The sequence below is a fragment of the Aphelocoma coerulescens genome, chromosome 9 (assembly GCF_041296385.1).
Source record: "Aphelocoma coerulescens isolate FSJ_1873_10779 chromosome 9, UR_Acoe_1.0, whole genome shotgun sequence".
In the NCBI taxonomy this organism is placed as follows: Eukaryota; Metazoa; Chordata; class Aves; order Passeriformes; family Corvidae; genus Aphelocoma; species Aphelocoma coerulescens.
This window is the reverse complement of record NC_091023.1, coordinates 10,021,183-10,031,158: the sequence shown is the minus strand read 5'-3', so window position 1 is coordinate 10,031,158 and position 9,976 is coordinate 10,021,183.

Here is a 9,976-nt window from a genome sequence, read left to right as displayed (position 1 = left end):
GCCCCACAGTGTCTCACTTTAGTAAGTATTAAGTACCAGTGCACAAAAGTAATGCTTAGCCTCTTTTAGGATTCACAGTCTGCATCTTTTTGACTTACTCATCTGCAGAGCACAGTCTGATACTTTCCAGGTCTGCCTGACAAATTGGGGCAGGGTTCTTGTGTAAAGCATCCCTCAGCAGTGAATAGAAATAGCATGCACACCTTATTCAGCAGCTCCATGGCTAGGGCACGCATCTGAAATGCTGGAAATCCCAGATCAGCTTTCTGTTTAGGCGAGTTAGTCTGAATCCCTCTCTCCCAGGATAAAGCCCTAATCAACATCTATGGGGTTGAGGTACTCAGCCTACAGACCAGAGTGTCTGCAGTGCAGAAGGACATCACAGACACTCTACAGCACCTTTCCAGTTTTCCTGAGGATTCTTCAGTCCCTTATTACTGTGTGACCTTGTGTCTGTCACTTAAAAGCAGCGGGGTACTGGAGCTACACTTGGCCATGGTCACAGGCTGGTCAGAGAACACAAGAAAGCTGGCAGTAAATGGCCTCACATCTCTCTATTTCCCTGCTGCAATGAAAAACTGTGTGTACTGACAACTACCCAGAAGATGAGGCAGATATATCGGGGCGGGGGGGGGGGGGGGGGTTTGCATCTTTTTTATTCTCTGTGCACTGTGTAGCCCAAATTGCCTTAGCAATAGACATGTCAAAGCATTTGCATTCAGGCAGTGAAATTTTCTTCTTTGACAGACCAGCTGACCTTCCAGAACAGGGTTGTGCTATATCAGATATGTGGCACACTGAGAACACATTCTCACATGATATTCTCATAAACAGACTAAGGCAGCAGAATCTAGATGAAATCATCATTAGATGAGTACATGACCAGCTGAAAACTGTCCAAAAGTCAGGCGTCAGTTGGTTTGCTAAAATAGAAGGAAATTTCAAGAGAAAGCTGTCTTCACCTTTATTGTTATTAATCTCTTCACTACTGACATTAGAAAAAAGATGGTCTATTAACATTTGTAGATGATGCTGTGCAGGGAAGGGTTGCAGTGCTTTGATGTAGAAAACCAGAATATTCAGACCATTTAATAAATGGTCTGAAATTCACTGGACATTCAGTCCAGGTCCAAAACATTGCATTTCAGAGAAATTGGGTGCTCAAATATGAAACAGGAAAGTAACCAGCCAAGCAGCAGAAAGACATGGGAATGTCTGACACCACGACTGGAGCACCAAGACAGTGATGTTACTGTAAAGGTAGATCTCTTAGTGATGAGAAGAACTAGAGAGTTTAGTCCAGGAAGAAAAGAAGGCAGAGGGCGTGTGGAGGGAAGAGACATAACACCAAGCCTTGGAGATATCCTTGGCCCTGTGCCCAAACAAAGATGCAAACTCTTATGACCCCAATGACCTTACATCTTTTCTATGTAAAGGCTTCCTTACCTAATCTGAGGCAAATCGAGGTAAAATGGAATAAATAATGATGAGTGAATTGGGCTTTTAGGATTAATGGATTAATAATATTCTTTCCTGTTTAATCATCTAATTTTAAGTTTCACTACAGGTGGGAAACCATTTACAGGGACAGAGTTTATCTCCTCCCTGTGACTAATCAGCTGGCAGAAACTCAAGTGTCACCCCCCAAGTGAAATCTGGGTAGGGATAGAGCTTTGAAGAGGGACTTTACACTGTGCGTCTATGGGGAGGGAATGACTGTAATATCCCCATTTTTGTTTATGGTGTGTGTTATGTCTGATTTGCATGCATCATTCCACTTTTGAGTAACTGTAATGTGATGAGAAAATGGGCCTAGAAATTTTAAACTGTTGGGGTCCACATAAAACAACATTTAAGGACAGAGGGACTCCCTGCATGTTAAACTGGGAATTCAGGGAACTATAATTATCAGTGTGCTATTAGTCATAAATAAATATTAAATAGTCGTAAAAGCAATCCTAATGTTAGCCCCTGATGTTTTTGTTATTATCCCTCAAAGGAGCTATAAAGTATCACAGATACTGAGCAGGGAAGAACTGTCTTATTCCAAAGTTGAAGAAATGGGCTTAAGGAAGATGAAGCAGGTCAGAAAATAGAGCAGTAGTCTAATTGTGATGGACCCAGAGGTGCAGCCAAAGTCACCTGGAGAGTTTATCATGTAGGCAGATGCTGATGCTAGAGACTGACTTTTAGGTCTTGATGTCTGGCTACTGAGCCCCCTGCTCTAGGAGACATACACACATAGTAAATGCCTTTGTGAATGTGCAGTATCAAGTCCCAGGCAGTGCACTAATGCAGCCTGTAATACTTGTATTTTCTGGTGTTTTCAGTGCTCTTTTAGGTGTTACACATTGCAAGTTGCATCTTGTTTAGCTTTCTGAATGTAGTCTTCTTTTAAGAACCATTGTTTATGAAAATGGCACTATCTCTGAACTCTACCTGCTGCTTGTAGTGCCAAAGTTTCCAGTTTTTCCTGTCCCACCAACTCTCCAAATGTGGGTAGAAGAATTTCTGTTGGCTTCTCTCTCCACCCATGAGTCATTCCCAGCAGTTTGTTGCCGTATAAACTAATGAGAGACAGTGGGTCTCTAGTGGAACTGCATTTGGGCCTGGATGCTCCGGGGACCCATCACATAATGGTAACAGTAAGTAAGTTTAAAAAAACCAGGTAGGCAAAAGCTGGACCAAGAACATTCTACATGACTGTTTCCACTGTAGGGGGTAACAGGGAAGGCCTTCTTTTGAACTTAATTTTCTGCACCTGGGCAGATCAGCAGTTCTGTGTTCCACTGCACAGATGGTAAAGTTAAAGGTATCATATAGATAAAGAGGTGGTAATTACTGTAAAAAATCTTCTCTTAAATGTAATGTATGCATCTTTCCCCTCTGCCGCAATAATTAATCCGTGGAAGTTGAATGAGAATATGTGCATACACTTCAGGAGAAAGTTTGTCCCTCATGTTAAAGATGTACTTCAGTAGTTAGTCGGAATCTTCTTGTTTTTCCAGGGGAGAATGACAGAGTCCAGTAAAATTAGTGGATTTAGTCCCATGAACTTTAATGAGATTCGGTCAGTCTCAATAACGTGATGTACCGTTACTAGCAAGTAAAATCAACAATCTGATAACAGCTTCAGAGTACAGTTGCAAGTCTGTTTTTAACACTCTTCTCTAGTTACATTAAGTATATAGAGTTACCCTAAGCAGAGTAACTTATTATTCCATCTTGTTGAATTTGTTTATTTATGAGAACAGAAAAAGGAGAGATATCTTGGCACCTGTCATTGTTACAGTCAGAGGGGAAGAATTACTTTACATTGACTGATGCTGGCGAAAGTTCCTGTTCAGATTTTCAGTTGGTCTCCATGGGTAGCTCTCTCCATAGGATATGTAGCTATGGTGCCCATCTGTGCTCTCATTTCATAACAAATCACTTTCTAATATTATAAGTATTTTTGTACTCTGTTACTGTATTAGAACTTCTATTTATAGATGTTATACACTCCAAAGATTCAAGAAATCCATCAGAAAGAAGACATTTGATTCTCCACTGCAGAATATGCTCACACGACCTGCTGCTTTCATTTACATGAGTTAAATCTGAGCTTGACCTCACACTGGCCTTGTTGCTGGATAGTTGAAGAGGATCTTTGTTTAAAATACAATAACTTTTGATTTATAATGTCTAAATTTAAATTAAAAGTAAACCTATTGCCATTCTAATATTGCTGTTTGTAAATATCAAGTGATTGCTCAAGGTCATACAAACTTTATGTGGTGCAAGCAAATTGGACCCAGTGGCAGCTCTTATAGTCACAGGAACTAGATTAAACTCTCGATTTTCACTTACATAAATCGATTACAACTAGCTGCTAGGCCAAGAGTTTATACTTCAGTGATGACATTTTCCCCTCTTCCTCCTGCCAATGCATCTGTGTGACCTGTTGAGGGTTTTTAGTATTTTACCTGTTTGTGACTGAATAGGACAGAGGGAAGATAATCTGACTATCACCTTTTTCTTATTCCCCAAGTTCCTCTGTAAGTGAAGAAGAAAGCACCAAATTTTAGCAAAACGAATCCTCTAGAAAGTAAATTTCAGAAAGCCTGTTTACTTTTTTTTTCTGACACATGTTTATGGCGTAGCACTTTGTTCAACCCTTCTGACTCAGAAGCGGGAGTGGGCCCAAGAGTCTTCTAACTTGGAAAATTCAGGTCTCTGGATGTTTTATAGAGAGCCAGATTACATCAATCTGAGTGTTTTCCATAACTAAATCAGCTCTGGCAATAATGTTCGTGCAGTGTCCAGACTAGATTTCAGAGGGGTTGTGGGAGACATCCTAAATCTTTCTGCATTCTAGTAGCAAAGCAAGTGAGGAGATTCAGTCTTACCATGAGCATTTGTGCATTTAGTGAAACCAAAAGTGATTTCAGTCACTTTGTGTGAGAGGCAAGAGCAGAAATAGAGAATAAAACTTACCCAAAGCCACATGATGTGACCATGTTTCCACTTCAAGGAGCAGGCTGTAAGAGCCAGCGTGTGAGTGTTTGTGGTAGGGACAAGATTGCACAGAGCTGCTGCTGTGGCTTCTTCTCACTTTTCCAGCACAGGAGTAGAACAAGAGTCTAAGAGGGAGCAGAGAAAAGGCTTCTGCTTTTCGTGTGACATTTGAGGACAACTCCTCCCCCTGTGCAGGCAGGGTGGTGGGAGGAAGGCAAAGATAAGGGCAGAGGCCACTCACTGAAGTTCCTGGCTGTATTTAGAGATGTGCAAGCTGGTGGATGCGTTCCCTGATCAATATCTTCCACAAGCTGAGTGCTCTGACTACGAACTCCAGCATCTACTCTTTTTTTTTTTTTTGCTCAAATGGAGTGAGAAAGAAAAAAAGCTCTTTTCTCCCAAAGGAGAGTACTGAATCACATCCAGTACATTTATCCTGTTCACTCCTATGCTTCTGTGCAGAATTTCCAGTCTCCAGCAGCCGTTTCCCACCCAGCAGTACATTGCTATAGGCATGTTTCTGCAGCCCAACGAACCACCACAAGAAAGGGGCAGTAGAAGGTTCAGCCTTTACTTCCTACTGCTTTAAACTGGACCTGTACTCTATTGAAACCTGTGTCTACCTTTATAAAAATGACTGAAATATGTACTGGGCTTTCTGCCTTACTTCTATTGTCTGCTTTGTTCTTAGTTATGGTTATGTCTTCCTCTTCAAAAGAGTTGACTGTGTATCTGGAATGCCCAAGAGGTTTGGCAGAAGTAAAGTCAGGTTGGCTGGTTTACTGTTTATTGTTTTATACCATAGATCTTATCATCTATGTGCTCTGCATTTTCATGAAGGAAAAAACATTTGTGCAACACCTGCTTTTAAAAAAGGAAAATATGACAAAGCATCCAGCTTTCACCCAAGAGGATTACCCATTCAATTATGGTTGCATTCAATTCTCACCCCAGTTCTTTTCCATTGGGAATTTTTACCTGTGAAGTGGCAGGCCAAATGCATTTAAAAATGAAACTTAGAGGTCACAAGACCCATCCTATTAATCATTTCAAGCAGTAGAAAAATCAAGCAGACTTTGTGTTTAGAAAAGGAAAAGAAGGCTCCTGGAATGCAATCCTCAATGCCAAGTACACTTCGTATAGAGCATCATGGAAAAACAGAATTTAAAAATGGAAAGGTCAGGATCTTGACCTTGTTGACTTCCACAAATGGTAAAATATGCTTACTGTGAAAGAAGAGTATGTGCTATGGAGGTATGAGATACAAAAGTGAGAATTAAAAGCTTGAAGACAATTAATCTTGCCTTTAATATCATCTATAAGTACAGTGAAAAATATGCAGGTGGAGCACTTACTAGAAGTTTCAAGCTGCTCTGAATATTCCTAAATTAAGACTGTGATCACACAGAATTACCTTAAGCTTTTGCTATTTTATATTTAAATTTTCTGCCAATTTTTCAAACTAAAGAGGTGGTTCTAATGATACACACTTGTCAAGTGTCACACGGAATGGAGAATTTCTACTTTAAAAGGCAAAAGGCTGCTTGAGCTGTAGTTTAATTTGTGTGATTATATGCACTTTTCACCAATGCAAAATATGACAGATATCTGGTTTTTTGTGTCAATGGACCTCAGTCTGTTTACAAGTGGGTTGGTATCAAAATTAAATCATGCATGACATTGCATCAGTCATACCAAATGGAGCCTCTCAGCAATGTATGTTCAATGTAATTGATAATGGAGTTATATTTTGAAATTGAGAACATATCAATCCAGTGATTAAGATAAGCTTGAAATTGATTTGATGTGATTTTCCTTGCAGCTTCCATGTTAGAATTTTATGAAAATTTCTAAAATTAATCTGATGACTCGGCAGAGAGAGGATGTGAAGCATGAGTCTAGAAAGGCTGCAGCGCTCAGTGCTGCCATGCTTAAGAATTCATAACAGCTTTGCAGAGAGAAAGGTTTAAACACCAAACTTGTTATTTTCTGCACACTTAAGAAAAGCACTCTGTGTTTAACGATGTCTGTAGTCCTGTGAGTGCCTGAGCACTTACAGGATGAGTGTCTTGTGAATCAGAGTAATGCTTCTGCTCCATAAAGGTGCTTAAATCCATGTGTGAATCTTCTCCTAAGAGGCTAGTATAGCTGTCACAAATTCAAGGGTTTGCATTTACACAGCTGAAGTGAAAAGAACTTTTTTTTATGTTCCAGCTAGGTATTTATAATGCTGTTCTGAATGTAGTGTTTGAATGTTTTATAAACAGCACTACTCTTGTACTTTTTCCATAGTAGGGGGCAAGTATTGAAACCATTTATTGGGGGAATGATTAATGTGAATGATACAGCTGACCAGAAAATGGAATACAATATTTAGATAGAAATTTTTTGTGAAACTCCAGCTCTGAATTGAGACTGATAAACATCTTAAACATTATCACTGTTAAATTAGTATTAATTATTTTTGTTCTTACAAATATTTACGTACAGCCATGGATAGCCTTGTTACTCATGGGACCTTGTGAACTAAATATTTGAACCCCTTTATATTACACCCATGGTGAGGATATAGTTTTTCCCATCTCCTAGAGGAAAGTCAGATAGAGAAGATAAATTCTGCAGAATAGGAATCAACACAAATGTCCAGATTATTGCCTTAACAATTAGGCAGTGCCCTCTTTGCATGTAACATTATACAAGTTTAAGACCATGCTAATATTGCCACATAAAAACTGGAAGTAAATTTTATGCCTATTCATGAAGAAAAGACACATTACCCAAAAGAAACTGCTTTGGATGAATAAATACTTCTTGTAGCATTAAATTTAAGGGTGCTGGGATGGGAGAGGAGCTTATCTCTAGAGTTCAAAGTATGAATGAAGTCAGATCCACAAGATATACTGGATTTTTCTGGCTACTTACATGATTGCATGCCCTGGTCAGAGATACCATAGTATACATCTTTGTTTTCATTTGAATTGTGTACTTGAATACTTTGGTGGCCTTTAAATATAGAATATGGTTTTTTTAACCCTGATGTGTTCTACTCTTCTCAGCTTCTTACACTTAACACTCTAGAGGGACTAGAATTCTGCCCTGGCATTGTAACTAAATATGAGGTCAGATTTGGTATTCCACAATTAAGGAAAGACATTCTGACCTTGCTGAACTTTTAAAATAATGACAAAGTCTGTCTTCTACAAGCAGTGTGTTTTCCAGATAAGGCTTTATAAAAAGGATGAATGTTTGCCCAGTGTTTGAGATGTACACTTAACTACCAACTTGATCCTGACTCATTAAAGACACACATGCGTTAATTGATTAATAAAAACAGTTCCACTCAGATTTGTCACTTGTAGCTCTCCAGTGATAAGCCTACATCTTTACAAATCTAGCAGAAATAGTTAAATTTATATGCATACACAGAGTAGGTCATAGCATGAAGCTTGAAATATTTAGAGCCCCCCCATGACCCTCTTACTTGCCTTGCTAACATAGTCCTACTGATGCCAAGGTTGCTTCTCCTCAGGCAGCTACACCCAACCTGGTCTCTTAAAGAAAAGGTAGATGAAGGGCGGGAAACTTATTTCTCTTAATACCCTTTATGCTACAAGACCATTTTTAAAGAGTGTAACCTTTGCAGCAAAGTGGGTTTATATGTATAGATATTAAAGGCATGTGCAAGAGTATTACTCCTGCAGTTTTTGAGTGTTGAAGGAGATATTTTGTGTTTGCAGGTTTTCCTTTCCTTCTATTGCTATTGTGCTATGACACATTAAACTTCAAATAGATGTATCACCTTCAGTTTGGTGAGTTTATGCACTGTGACATGAAGCAATGCAGATGCAGCGCAGGTATCAGCTGTGGAGGGAGAAGCTCTCCTCAATGCTCTGCCTGGGCAGGCTGAACTGTGTTCCAGAGCAACCACGGTCGTCCTGTGAAGGGCAGGTGCCTGTGAAGGGCAGGTTGGATGTCATGTTGGGCAGGTGGCAGAACAATCAAAAGTTGTGCAATGCTGTCATTTGTAACAAATCAGATGGAGTGGGAATTAGCTGGGAAGTGAATAGTGAGGTCTTAAAAGTTTCTGGATTACTGGACCAATGCAAAAGGCACTTGAATTTAGAATCATGTTAAAGGAGTCAAGCTTCTTGTGCTATTAGTGATGGAGATTCCTAAATTCCATGCAGCAAACATCTTCATCAGCATTTAGTGACAACTTAAAACTGTACTAGAAGCTAAAGAAGATTCATTGCATTGCACAAGAGGAAAAATTCAAAGTCCAAGAGAAAATGAAGCTACACTATATGGTAAGTTTTGGGGGGGTTGCCGCTCAGATGATAAAAAACCACAGCAGTTAGTTTCACTTTTGCAGTTAGTGTGCTGATAATAGGACAGAAATGCACTTGTACTCAGGAGCAGAAGAGGCAGGGGTGGGAGGAAGTGTTATCTCAATGAAAAGAATGTTTGCCTTAAACATTTGTGTGCACCAGCTTAACGGTGTAAGAAAAACATAACTTTTTCACTAATCAATGACAATTTCAGGGACAAAGAAAACTTAGGTAAAATGTTTAAACACTCACACTCCTGAGTAACCTGTTGGCATGAACTAGAATCCCCAGATAACAAAGCTGGATCTCTGCATTAGAAAACTGGTGCATATTGGTTAAGTTTGCCAGTAGAGATATATAAATTGACAGATTTCTGTGATTTGCTTCAAAAGGCAGTTCTAGAAATGTTAGATTACCAAACATGCTAAAGAAGCAAACCTAAACAGAATGTCACTATCTTTTGTTTTGCTATAAGCCTGGGGGAAATGGCAACTGGAGGAAATGGGGCCAATTCTTTGATGCATTTGTGAGAAAGTGGAGCTATTGTCTATTTGAGCTCACACGCAGTTGTGAAAAAAATTAGTTTTCATGCTCTTGCTAGACTGAGACGACTCATATGGCCTTGCTATTTAATGCAACTTCAAATTGAAGGGTTTTGCTTCTGATTAGCAGTGGCATTGAAACAAAATTTTTCCAAACATTCTTGAATTTTGAAAAAAAAGTGTTCCAGATCCAAAGCCAGCTTTGAGTTGGAAACCCAGTCCAAACAGTTACTGCTAGCCATTTTATGCTGTGCTGAAATTGCTGTCCATCAGTGATGCTACACTCATCCATCTCTTGGGGTCAGACTTAAGCAGTTGTAGGCATAGACTTCAAACTTACGTTTCAAGAATTACTTGTTTCTGTAAATCCAATCTCTAGTCCAAGACTTATTGACTATCCAAAGTTACAACACTGCTGTTGCTGCTATTTTACTAATGCTAAATATGTGTTTATCAAGGTTACAGTTTTTTAAAGGTGGAGAATTTACAGCATATAGCATATGTACTTTTCTAGCAGAACCACACTATGGGGTACCCAAAATCAAATGGAAGGCCTCTTAGAGAGCGCAGTGGCCTTGTGTAACAACTGACTGAAATGTGAAAACCAAA